General features: G+C 41.3%; 1 protein-coding gene across 1 annotated transcript in view; it reads right to left on the reverse strand.

Moving 5' to 3' along the window:
- The window catches only part of TMEM132D (transmembrane protein 132D), an 895,992-nt gene that overhangs the window by 71,654 nt on the left and 809,940 nt on the right, over positions 1 to 14,398 (reverse strand). The gene's annotated exons all lie outside the window — the stretch shown is intronic.

Here is a 14,398-nt window from a genome sequence, read left to right on the forward strand (position 1 = left end):
CTGATGCTGGGAAAGATTGAAGGCAGGAGGAGAAGGGGACAACAGAGGATGAGATGGCTGGATGGCATCACCAACTCAATGGACATGAGTTTGAGTGAACTCCGGGAGTTGGTTGATGGACAGGGAGGCCTGGTGTGCTGCGATTCATGGGGACGCAAAGAGTCGGACACGACTGAGCAACTGAACTGAACTGAACTGAAAGGGAAGGCCAGGCTTCCGGCATTGAATCTGCTGTTGGCCTGTGCTTGGTTAACAAAGGCACCTTTGTAACATATCTGTATATCATCAATCCAAATCCATATGCCTTTAATTTCATTATTTAGTTACTCTGTGCCTTTTGTAATTTCCAGCTTTATTGAGGTATAATATTATAAGATATTAAAAGTACACATGTGGTGATTTGATATACATACACATTGTGAAAGGATTCTGCAATCTAGTTAATTAACACATCCATCACCTCACATATTTATCTTTGTTTATTATTTATTTTTTTTGTGACCATTTAAGTTTCTACTCTCTTAGCAAATTTCATGGATACAACCCCGTGTTGTCACCTGTAGTCACATTTTACCTTCAATCCTCACATCTCATTCATCCTATGTACCTTTGAATCAAATTACTTTTGAAGTCAATTTGCTTTATGAATTATATGAAATATTTAAATTTCTATATAGTTTTCAAAAAATTTTTTTAAATATCTTTTTTTAGCTGTGCCCCCGGCTTGGTGAGATCTTATTTCCCTGACCAGGGATCTAACCTGTGCCCCCTGCAGTGGGAGCACAGAGTCTTAATCACTGGACTCCCAGGGAATTTCCTTAATCAATTCACTTTAAAGCAAACAAGCAGTGCACTCTGGGCTTCTGTAGATGGGCTTTTCTGTAGATGGGACTTTTCCTGTGAGGTGCTCCAGTCTCTCTGTTATGGGGTGACAGGGTGTTGAAATAGAGCGTTTTCCCATATTCCTGCCAACTTGAAAATACCATCAGCTGAGGTGGTGATGCATTGTCAATCTGCCTTTTGATTAGTGTCAGGGGAGGGGAAGCAGGGGCAGTTGGGTTGTTAATTCTGCAGTCCTCTTAACCTTCTGCCCAGTAAGGCAGGAGCACCAAGAATGTGCTCAAAAATCCCCCAGGTGGGGCCTGAGATAGGTCTGGGCTCCAGTGGGAAGGCACTGCAGTCACCAGTTCTTTGTCTTGGAATGGCTGCCTTTGTGAGGCTCTCCAACCATTGCTGCAAGGGCGTTTTCTAACCAGGAGGTGAAAGAGGTCTCCCAGCCAGAGGGGTTCTGGAGCATCCAAGGGGAGAATCAGGATTCTGGGAGGAAGGCTCTCTCTCTCTTATGTAACGTGGAAGTTATATCCTGGGTGCCTGGAATTTCCTCCTATGACTCACTCCCCTGCTACCCCACCAGCACTGCTCTGAATCACAGGTCTTTGCAAACCATTCCCAGGCTTCATGGTCAGCTGGCTTCCAAGTAGGTTCAGCCAAGTGGAGGCACTGGTGGGGCTGGAGAGGGATGGGGATACTGGGGGAGATCCAATAATATGATACAGGATTGTAACCTATAGTTACACTGTACCTCAAATCCTCACACCTCACTCTCTCTGTGCTCAGGACAGCATCTCTGGTAGGGGCTGGGTGACTCCGTGGTTCTGGAGATATCACCTCATCCATTCATCCTTCCAGACCTACTACTCATGGTGCTTGCTGCCCATTGCTGCTAATGTCTCAATTCTTTCGCAATCTCCGCTTGGCCCTTTCAGCTATTTGACAGCAGTCCCACACCTTAAATTCCCTCTGTGGAGGCTTTGCCTTGGTTTCTGGTGTCCTGATTGCACGTGGCTTAATGCACCAACTTTGTATCCAGCCTGGTGCCCAGCACTGGGAGAAAAGAAGGATTCAGACACGATGATGTATAGACCACAGAGATGGCTGTACAACATCCTTGGGAGAGTTGATGATCACCGATCATGGACTTTAAATGTGGTGCTGCCTGTAGTATACAGAGTCTGAATATGATGGAATCAGGGATTTCTGCCTACATACATGGAAACTGATGTTCTGAAGCTTTTCTGTCTCCCCCTCTGAAGCTGGAACTCAGCGTTCAGGTCCCAGTGAAATGCCACAACCTCCTAGGTTCTGAAGGCAAGATTGGAAGGACAGCTGTGTATACCAATTATTTATTTCTACCTTTGACTTTTCTGTGTTTTCCTTAATGATTCTCAGAAGCTGACCTGGTGAGGAATTTTCACACTTGTAAACAGATAAGAAAAGATTGCATCTGAAAAATTAACAAATGTTTTTCAAAACTGCCAAATCAGAAGGAAGGAAGGTGACTTTTCAAAGAACCCCAGGCTTGGCTGGTGGTGACCACCACTGCCAGCCAAGAACAGGAGTTCCTGGGAACCCAATCATTTTAGTTGAGAATCAGTGATAGAGATAGAGGTATCAGGTGGAGTTTATTGGGATGACTCTGGAGGTGGGGATGGTGGTCCTGCACCTTCTCCTGTGTGCCCGGGATGATGTTGGCTCTTATTTCAGTTGGGAGTCATTTCACAGACTGGAAAGTGACATAGGAAATGTATTTTGCAGGAGTGGAGCCAATTAAAAGTCAGAAGATGATACATCACAGCTGCCCATTCTAGGCAAGATTTATTCAGAATATTTACTAAGTTTCTGGTTCTTCTCTCAGTGTCACAATTTTCTCTGAAAACCATAATTCATCTTATATTTAAAATGCTTGAAGTCTGGGCTTCCTTGGTGGTCCAGTGGTTAAGAATCCATCTTGCAATGCAAGGGACACTGTTTTGACCCCTGGTCCTGGAAGATCCCACATGTTGCAGAGCAACGGAGCCTGAGCGCCACAACTACTAACTCAGTGCTCTAGAGCCCTCCAGCCACAATGACTGAGCCCATGTGGTGCAACTACTGAAGCCTGAGAGCCTAGAGCCTGTGCTCCACAAAAAGAGAAGCCTCCGCAATGAGAAGCCCACACACTGCAATGAAAAGTAGCCTCTGCTTGTTTCCACTAGAGAAAGTCCGTGTGCAGCAACAAAGACCCAGCATGACCAAGAATAAATACATCTAAAAAAATGCATGACATAGTCACATGTCATTGCCTCCTTCTCGACAAATAGGGATAGTGTGATAGATTCCTGGGTGGTCCACAGACTGCAGTTTGAGACGTTCTGGGGATGCGGTGAGAGACAGTGAGTGAGAGACAGTTCTCCGGTGGGATTACAGTGTGGTAGGATAGTAGAGAGACAGGCTGGAACAGCATCCAGAGGACCACATGTATCATTCCCATCTGAGTACTGCCTGCCTTCCCATTTTTAGAAATCGTGAAAAATATGCCTAAGTTTCCCCAATTTTGCAATGTACATTAGAGAGCTAGGATGAGATGATATAGATTGATTCATTAATTCCACAAATATTGACTCTTTAGCACTGATGATGATTCAAGATATACAGAGTTGCATAAAGGGTGGATTTTGTTTTGGGGTACAGTGTCTTCAACATTTGGTATCCTCAGATCATTTAATCAGTGTTTGGATGCAGAGTACAAGTTTATAAATAAGACATAATCTTTTGAGATTTAATAATGATGATTCTAATATTACTAAGAATGATCATATTTCTGATGATTACACCTCTGAGTCAATGACAGATAGCTTACACCCTAAGCTTGCTTGCTTTCTTTTGCTCTTTCTTTCTTCCCCTTTTTCTTTCCTTCTTTCCTCCCTCCCTTCCTTCCATTCTTTCTTTCTCCTGGCTCATTAGAGACAGCAGGTAGAATGAATTAGTTCTAATACTTCTGGATGTCTGAAGTGACCACAGACTCAGAGCATTTGCTGTGGCTTTTAATTGCCAACTGCTTCCTGAGAGTTACATAATTCCTGCCCCTTTTGCTGCACATCCCTTGAATGGACACATTCCCATTCCATCTTTGATCATATCTACACTTCTCTGACATTACAGAGTCAAGATCAGGTAGCATACTGTCGACCACAAAATAATGAACAGAATATGAAGTCATCTAATATTTCTTTCTGATACACGCAAGAAACAGCACACGCACTGAGAGCTGTTTTGTATGAAACATGCATTTGTAAAATAAAATGTTTGCGAGAACACACTGATACAAGTTGCTTTTCTGCAGAGAAAGTTGTCTGATAAAGGAACTTACCAATACTGTACTGCACTCTCTCTCCAAGTATATCTGGTATTCAATTCGCACCTGACTTTGAAGCTTTCTTAGAACTAGTGTGTAAAGTACTCGTTTTACGCTACAAGGAAGACATACATCTTTGATGGTGATTATGTAATTTTGATTTCTTTACCTTTAACCATGATGCTAATTTGGTATAAAACGCATTATGTTGCTTTTGCTATAAAATGATTATTAGAGAACTACTTCTTTTTTGAAATGTCACAAACATTTCCATGGCTTCCTGTCAGTTAAATAAAATCCAGTTTTCAGGGAGTCATTATTCTTACTAGTTACTCTTTTCTTCTTCATGAAAGCTCATCATATTTTCAGATTCACTGGCCTCAATACATTCAGATCTACATTTGGGATTTGGCCATTTGGGATTTGATGTTCATATCATCATTCTAGATAAAATACTAATATTACTATTTTAATCACTAAGTTTGATACTTAGTTAACCTGTGTGGAGTCACTGACCTATGTTTATGATTTGGAGTATAATGACAACACGATAGAAATGATCCACCGTGCAAACTTAACAAATGCCAGCAAAAGCCACAAATTATATAAAAATACTTTAGCTGATATTAGTTCCACCCTGATCACTGAACATTCAGTACAAACAAAACTCCAGACCATCTGGTCTTCACAATGCCTATACAACTTTAAAGTTGTAACGATTATTAAGAACATAATGTAGTTTCTTTGATAATCACATTTCATCTTACATTTAAAATTTATGACATCTCTAACTCCATTGCTTTTTCCTCTGCAGCTGTCAACGCACTAGCTAGATGGCTGGATGTAGTCTACTAGGAGAAGAGGAGTGAAATTTATAGCACAGTGTGTTGGTGGAAGTGTAGTTCAGTTTGGCTGGAAAAATACATTTTGACAGGTGAATGGGGACAAGGTGGGAGAAGGGAGGGAAGCAGAGGCCAGATCGTGACATACTTTGGTAGCAGGGGGGGATAGGTGAGGTTTATATTTTAGTGGCTTGAAGAGGGTAAAATTGGGGACCCAAGAATGATGTAGGAAGTTGTTGTAGGTATGCAGGTGAGAGGTGATGGTGGCTTGGTTGAGGAGAGTTGTGATAAAGAAGGAGAGAAGGACTTCCCTCGGGGTCCAGTGGCAAAGAATCTGCCTTGCAATGCAGGCGATGCAGGTTCTATCCCTGGTCAGGGAACTAAAATCCCACCTGCCACAGAGCAACTAAGCCTGTACGTTGCAACTACTGAGCCTGTGCACTCTGGAGTCCGATTCACAGCTGTAGAGTCTGTGTGTCATAGCAGAGAGTCCATGCGCCACAAGGAAAGATCCCATGTGCTGCAACTAAGACCCAATGCAGCCAAATAAATTAATAAATAAAAGGAGGGAAGAAGACAGCTTGAAGATATATTAAGGAAGATAAGCCTCAAATCAGGGGTTGACTCCCAGTGATCAAGTACGTGTATGTTTTGCAGGTAGGAGGAGAAAACTGAAGAAGAAGGAGGAATCAGGAATGACTCTCCTTCTGAAACAGAAAATGCAGTTGTATGAGGAGGTTGGGGGTGTGTGCGCACTTTTGATTCTGGACATTTTGCATTCAAGTGGTCCACGTGACAAGTGAGCAGGTATGTGGCCCAGACACTGGAGTTCAAGACAAGCAACTGGGTTGGAATTCATACTTGAGGATCACCAGTTGATGTATGACCATGGAAATGAGTGGGGACTCTCAGAGTGAGTGACACCATGAGAAATGAAGAGGCAGAGGATGGGACATCAGTCTTTAAGTTGCCAACTGAAGAATGTTGCCTGGCCACCGGCTCTATAGGGTTGAGTCATTTGCCACTGTGGTTGCTGACTTTCTACACACGCTGAAAGGAGTTCAGGGTGGAGATCAGGATTAGGGTCCTCTGTGCTCTGGGAAAACTGGCAGAACAGACCTTCTGATAGATATTTTCAGGAGAAATTTTTTGTAAACCTGGATTCTTGCATCTTCCCATACATTGAAAAGTACCAAAATCATTAACTAAGACATCTGTTCCTTATGACTAGCGGAAACCTTCTATCGAGATGTATGACTGGTTGTTAAGTATCCCCTTCAGCAAAATCACATATATGTTGACCTCCCCCCTTATCTCTTCAGACCAGTTCTCAGAGGTACCTGAGAGGCTGTCTCCCTGGCTATAGTCCTCAGTACGATGCTGAATAAACTTTGTTCACAGCTTTTACATCATGTATTTTTCTTTTTAAGTTGACACAGTCTCGGCCAGGAGGATAAGAGCCAAATGAAGGACAGGAGAAAAACTGGAAGAATGTATCATGGAATTTCAGGGAAGATGGTTTTTCAAGGAAGAGAGAGTGGTCAGTTTTACTAAATGTTGTTGGGAGTTCAAGCAGGATGTGGATGGAAAGTGTGTCTTTTTTTTTTGTGTGTGTGTGTGTGTAATAAAGTTTTATTAAAGTATAAAGGAGATAGAGAAAGCTTCTGACATAGGCATCAGAAGGGGGCAGAAAGAGTACCCGCTTGCTAGTGTTAACAATGAAGTTATATACTCTCCAGTGAATCCAAAGAATGTCTGGAGGTTGTAAAGACCTCATCAGACCTACTCCCATAATTTACATTTTAAGATAACACTGTCCTCAGGCAAGATACATCCTTGTAAAGACCAGGTCTACTCCCATAATTAACATTTTAAGATAACAGAAGGTTGAATCCAAAGACTGTCCTTAGGCAGGATACATCATTGGTATATAATCCTAAGGAATGTGGAGAAAGAAAAAAAGTTTGTCCTTTCTTCCTCCTTGAGAATTCCAGACCCCTCTCTCTTTGGGGACCCCTAGACTCCTTATCAACCTGCCTAGGAAATGACTCTCTCATTCCCCCCTTTTCTTTTAGGAGAATTATGTTGCCTAGGGAAAAGGGGCGTCGTTCTCGTTCCATAACGAAAGTGTGTCTTTTTTTAACAGCAACTATTTGGTTCTGTGACCCTGGCAGGAGCATTTTTAACCCAGTGACATGACAGATGACAGTGAGTTGGGGGTTGAGATTGAGTAGGGTATACGAGAGGACCTCGTGGGTGCAGACGATGCCTACAAGATTCTAAGCTATGAAAAAGCCCCAAACTGGCCACTAGCTGGAGGACACCCTACCTAGAAGGTCACTCTTTTCCCCCCTTTTACATGGAAGGAACTTAAACATGTTGATGTCTGGGGAAGAGAGAGAGATGAGAAGGACATATATCACATGACACTGTCTATATGTGAAATCTAAAAAAAAAAGATACAAATGAACTTATTTAAAAAACAGAAATAGAACCACAAACATAGAAGACAAACTGACGGTTACCAAAGGGAAAAAGGGGAAAGGATAAACTAGGAGTTTGAGATTAACAGATACACACTATCATTATAAAGTAGATAAACAATAAAGTCTTACTGTATAGCACAGGGAACTAAATTAAATATTTTGTAAGAACCTATAAGGGAAAGGGCTTCCCAGGTGGCGCTAGTGGTAAAGAACCCACCTGCCAATGCAGCAGATATAAGAGAATCCAGTTTCATTTCTGGGTCAGGACGATCCTGTGGAGAAGGGCATGAGAACCTATTCCAGTATTCTTGCCTGGAGAATCTCACAGTCAGAGGAGCTTGGTGGGCTACAGTCCATGGGATTGGACATTACTGAAGTGACTTAGTGCACATGCATAAGGGAAAAGAAGCTGAAGATTTCATATGTATATTCGTGCTGTACACTTGAAACTAAGGCAACGTTGCAAATCAGCTATACTTCAGTGAAAGATGCAAGAGATGCAGGTTCAATCCCTGGGTCAGGAAGGGCAAATGGCAATCCACTCCAGTAGTTTTGCCTGGGAAATCCCATGGACAGAGGAGCCTGGTGAGCTGTAGTCCATAGGGTCTCAAAGAGCTGGACATGACTTAGTGACTAAACCACCGCCACCACCCATACACACACAAAGCACTACATGCGATATGCAGAATAGAAAAGGAGAATGAAAAAGACAAGAATAGTTGGGATTCAGAGAGAAATAGGATCAGCTACAACTCTAAGCAGAGGATGGCCAAATCATCCCTGTGACAAGGGAAGGAGGGTAGAATGACTACAGATGCAGGTGGGTGTTTTGATCTGACTGTTTCTGGTTTCTCTGTGGACTAAGTACTGAGTTGTTGCCTGAGAGGGGTGAAGTGGCAGAATCAGAGTAGAAAAGTGTGGGTCACATGTAAAATATTCACAGTTGTATATGAGGTGAACCGTCATCAATTAAAGAGTATATCACAGTTGACTGTGTTTCTGAAGGAATCTGCACTTCGCTAGAGCATCAGTTCCTGGTGGATATTTGCTGGGCATCTGTTGTTTTGTTCTGTACCAGCCCCACTGCATCCTCTCTCAGATACAGAATTCCTATTTCCCTTGGGGAGTCACCTTTCTCCCACTCTCAGGCCAGGTGATTCAAATGGCTCACTTCAAAAGTGGCATGCACCCATGTCTTGCCCGTCAATCAATCCCATTCTGTCTGGTCACATGGATTGGCTCAGAGATGGGTAAATAGCTCAGAATACACAAATCAGACTCAGTTCCAGGGTACTAGTTTGAATTATTGGAGAAAAGAATGTCTCTTTCAATTGTACTGCTGACTGTGTGGATCATGTAACTGAATCTGCTGACATCCATTTTATTTGAGAATGAGGCCGACCTGTGGGCAGCCAGAGTCGAGAGATGGGCAGAGACTCATACTGATGAGAGTGTTTGAAATCCTAGTTCAAGCCGTATCTGAAAGAAGCACCCCTGGATTTTCAGTTACAAAGGTTAACAATTCCATTGGGAATAAGTTTTCTGATCTTCCAAAGGAAGGGTCCTGGCTACTACAGAAGGATACGGCCTGATAGATTTGGGCACAGAATGGAAAGTTATCTGAGAAGAAAGAAACAGGACTTGGTGACTGACTGGATATGAGAGATGGCAAAACAGGAATTTTCCAGTGTGAGTGCCTGAAAGAACAGAGAGATGCTATTTACAGCAATGCAGATCACGAGTTGAGGGAGATAACAGATTCGGCTTTAGATCAGCTGGTCTGAGATGTGGTCAGATCACTGTAGGCAGACAAGTCCATGCTAACACAACTTGGAGAATTCAGGGGATGCAGTGTTTAATGGAAAAATTTGGTTCATTTCTCTTAGAAATGAGAAGTGAAGCTGCAGGAATGGATCAGTAACCTGAGGGAGAGAAAGAGAGAGGGAATAAGGCTGAAGACAGGACTTTGCGAGGTGTCCAAGTTGCAGGATGAATGGATAGATGCAGTTATAGAGGCAAGCGAGAAATCAGGGGTCCTGGCAAGTGGAAGGATGTGAATGCAGGCAGATATTATGAGAAGAATAAACAATTTACCAACAGCACCCAGAAAGATGGGAGAAGACAGATGATGGGGATGGTCTGAGGTGGGGGTATGGCAAAGAAAAGATTTCATTCTATGGTCAAGACAGCACTTGGCAGAAGTTTAAAGTGTAGACTGTGATGATCCAACAGGTGTTTGTGTTGCAGAATGATGACCACAATACAACGAGTTAACATTTCCATCCCCTCATACAGGTGTCATTTCTTTTTGTAGTGAGGACTTTCAAGAACTATGCTCTTGGCACCTTACAAGTATATGATACATTATTGCAACTACAGACACTATGCCATACATTAGCTCCCAGGACTTAATCTTCTTTTAACCAAGCTTGTACCCCTGGTCCCACATCTTCCCATCCATCCTTTGCCCCATAACTCCTGGAAAACACCATTCTACTCTCTGTTTCTATGAGCTCTGTCTTTCTTTCTTTCTTTTTTTTTTTTAAACAAAGAGTTTCCATGTAAGTGATTTCATGCAGAATTTGCCTTTATCTGATTTATTTCACTTAGGGTAATGCCCTCAAGATTGATTGATGTTGTCTCAAATGGTGGACTTTTTATAACTGAATAATCTTCCCTTGGATATATATGCTACATTTCTTCATCTGTGCATCATACATGGGCACTTGGGTTATTTCCACCCCTTGGCTATTGTGAATGGTGAACACGAGGATGCAGCTGGGCCTTCAAGAGAGTGCTTTCCTTTCCTGAACACACGATGAAATGTACATTTATTTCTTATGCTTACTAATACTGAAAAAAAAATCAGAGTGGAAACATTTAACTGAGTACCTTAGACTTTTGGAACAGGCTTCCAAATATAAAAATCCAGAACTTTCTGGTGAGCAAAACTTTCTGTGGACATTTAGCATGACAACTGATTTATCTCAAGGTGCTATTTCAGAGGGCTGAGAAAAATTATAATAGATTCTTTTTTTGTTAACAAAATGAAGCATATAATATCTCACTTCTAAACCAATCCTTTATGCATTTCCAGTAATTTTGCAATCTCTTATGTAACTGCTTATGTGCAGAAGTTAGATCATAATCCTACTCTTCTCTTCCAGCTTCTAGTAAAGCATTACTTGCTAAGAACTTGCTGGTTTTCTATTTAACTGCTAAGTTCTTCCTATATTTACCTTATCGTTTGGACAATTTAACTTTTTCCCTGACTTTTTATTTTTCACAGCACCAGCAATGCCAAGATTTTTGTTAGGATTTTGTTTAAAAGCTAAAACTTTGAGCAGCTTCTGAGAAGAAACATTCTTCTTCCTTCATGTGCTCACAACTAGCTCCTTTTTTGGGGGCGGGGGATGAGTTTAATGTGTTACCTTTACCTTTTTAAAAAATTATTTATTTTTAATTGAAAGATAATTGCTCTACAACATTGCATTGGTTTCTGCCATACATCAACATGAATCAGTCATACAACTAGTTCTGTCTTGTTACATCCTAAAGCCCCGTGTCATAAATTTCTCTTTGCTTCTCTCTACAACCTGGATTGGTTCTGACCTGGTGGGTACATTAATATGCTGGTTGGCTTCTGTTCCAGTTATTTGGTTTGTTGTTGCTTAGTTGATGAGTTGTGTTTGACTCTTTGTGACCTCATGGACTGTAGCCTGCCAGGCTCCTCTGTCTATGGGATTCCCCAGGAAAGAATACTGGAGTGGGTTACCATTTCCTTTTCCAGGAGATCTTCCTGATCCGGGGATCTAACCCATGTCTCCTGCCTGGCAGGCAAATTCTTTACTGCTGAGCCATCTTGGTACCTTGGCCATTTGGAGTCAGACGTGCTACCTTTGCATGGTGAGGTCCTGGTACACCTGGCCATTCTGGACCATGAACTGTTTTAAATACCAGCTCTTCTACATAGGAACGAGCTAATTAATCCCCTGAATCCTCTGTCCTCTTCTTTCTCCTCAGGTCCTGGAATGAAAAACTTATACTCTCCTTTTGAAAATAGTTATAATAGACAGGAAACATCGAAACACCCCTCATTAAGAAATTGATTAAATAAATCATGATGCATCCATGCCACAGAATGCTACAGAGGAGTTACAGCAGAATGAGGCAATTCTGTGCATGCTGGTATTGTGATTTATAAGAAATCAAATTAGAAATATACATTTGGTCTTCTCCATGGTTCCTGGCTCATAGCCCCCCAGACCTTTGAGATGTCCTCAGCTACAACAACAATGGGAGCACCTTTTGCTATAACATTTGGCCTCTTGTCCTCAGTTCCTGAAAAACTGCTTCAGAACCATGAAGATGTAATGAGTGTCTTATTATTCAAAACAAGCCCCTCTCAACCTCAACAGGGTTCATGCTAATGAGGCAACTTTTGGAAATCCTTTAAAGATGGGGAAGCTGGTTGCCAGGGTAACCAACCTTGAATAGAAGGTTAGAACTTTCAGTCCCATCCTCTGATTTTCTGGAGAAAATGGGAGAGGGGCTGGAGGCTGAATCAATCACCAATAGCCATTGATTTTGTCAATATTGCCTGTTAAACTAGGCTTCCATAAAACCAAAAAAGGATGGAGTTCAGAGACCTTTCAGGTTGGGGTATCAGAACATGTTTTTATGCCTGCTGTTGGGGCTCAGACTCCCCTAGGACAGAAGCTCCTTTGTTTGGAACTCCACCTTAAATATCTCTTCCTCTGCCTGTTGATTTGTATCCTTTAATACCCTTTGTAATAAACCAGTAATCCAGGGAATAAACTGATTCCTTGAGTTATGTGAGCCATTCTAGCAGAATAGTTGAACCCAAGGAGTAGGTGCAGGAAACTCTGATTTACACACAGTTGATCAAAAGCACAGGTGATGACTCAATTGGTGTCAGAAGTGGGATGGGGGTGTCTTGTACGATTGAGCCTTTAACCTATGGGATCTTATGTCCCTGGGTAGAGTGTGTCAGAATTGAATTGAAATGTAGGACACCCAACTTGTGTTGGAGAATTTCTTCCTGGTGGGGAATTCCACCTCACTCCCCCAACACATACACACATTTGAATTGATTCCAGAACTTTTAGTATGCTAATCTGATGTGATCACTGAGTTTTAGGGCCGAGAAGAGAAAGCAAGATGCAGGATCCTAGAAATAGTGTGATACACTTTTGTATCAAAAAGGAGGGGGCTATGGGTCCATATGGCTTCACAGCTGAATTCTACCAAAAATTTAGAGAAGAGCTAACACCTATCCTGCTCAAACTCTTCCAGAAAATTGCAGAGGAAGGTAAACTTCCAAACTCATTCTATGAGGCCACCATCACCCTAATACCAAAACCTGACAAAGATCCCACAAAAAAAGAAAACTACAGGCCAATATTACTGATGAACATAGATGCAAAAATCCTTAACAAAATTCTAGCAATCAGAATCCAACAACACATTAAAAAGATCATACACCATGACCAAGTGGGCTTTATCCCAGGGATGCAAGGATTCTTCAATATCCACAAATCAATCAATGTAATACACCACATTAATGAATTGAAAAATAAAAACCATATGATTATCTCAATAGATGCAGAGAAAGCCTTTGACAAAATTCAACACCCATTTATGATAAAAACTCTCCAGAAAGCAGGAATAGAAGGAACATACCTCAACATAATAAAAGCTATATATGACAAACCCACAGCAAACATTATCCTCAATGGTGAAAAATTGAAAGCATTTCCTCTAAAGTCAGGAACAAGACAAGGGTGCCCACTTTCACCATTACTATTCAACACAGTTTTGGAAGTTTTGGCCACAGCAATCAGAGCAGAAAAAGAAATAAAAGGAATCCAAATTGGAAAAGAAGAAGTAAAACTCTCACTATTTGCAGATGACATGATCCTCTACATAGAAAACCCTAAAGACTCCACCAGAAAATTACTAGAACTAATCAATGACTATAGAAAAGTTGCAGGATATAAAATCAACACACAGAAATCCCTTGCATTCCTATACACTAATAATGAGAAAACAGAAAGAGAAATTAAGGAAATAATTCCATTCACCATTGCAACGGAAAGAATAAAATACTTAGGAATATATCTACCTAAAGAAACTAAAGACCTATATATAGAAAACTATAAAACACTGGTGAAAGAAATCAAAGAGGACACTAATAGATGGAGAAATATACCATGTTCATGGATTGGAAGAATCAATATAGTGAAAATGAGTATACTACCCAAAGCAATTTATAGATTCAATGCAATCCCTATCAAGCTACCAACAGTATTCTTCACAGAGCTAGAACAAATAATTTCACAATTTGTATGGAAATACAAAAAACCTCGAATAGCCAAAGCGATCTTGAGAAAGAAGAATGGAACTGGAGGAATCAACCTACCTGACTTCAGGCTCTACTACAAAGCCACAGTTATGAAGACAGTATGGTACTGGCACAAAGACAGAAATATAGTTCAATGGAACAAAATAGAAAGCCCAGAGATAAATCCACGCACATACGGACACCTTATCTTTGACAAAGGAAGCAAGAATATACAATGGATTAAAGACAATCTCTTTAACAAGTGGTGCTGGGAAAACTGGTCAACCACTTGTAAAAGAATGAAACTAGAACACTTTCTAACACCATACACAAAAATAAACTCAAAATGGGTTAAAGATCTAAACGGAAGACCAGAAACTATAAAACTCCTAGAGGAGAACATAGGCAAAACACTCTCTGACATACATTACAGCAGGATCCTCTATGACCCACCTCCCAGAATATCGGAAATAAAAGCAAAAATAAACAAATGGGACCTAATTAACCTTAAAAGCTTCTGCACATCAAAGGA

Source organism: Bos indicus x Bos taurus, chromosome 17 (assembly GCF_003369695.1).
Source record: "Bos indicus x Bos taurus breed Angus x Brahman F1 hybrid chromosome 17, Bos_hybrid_MaternalHap_v2.0, whole genome shotgun sequence".
NCBI classification, from domain to species: Eukaryota; Metazoa; Chordata; class Mammalia; order Artiodactyla; family Bovidae; genus Bos; species Bos indicus x Bos taurus.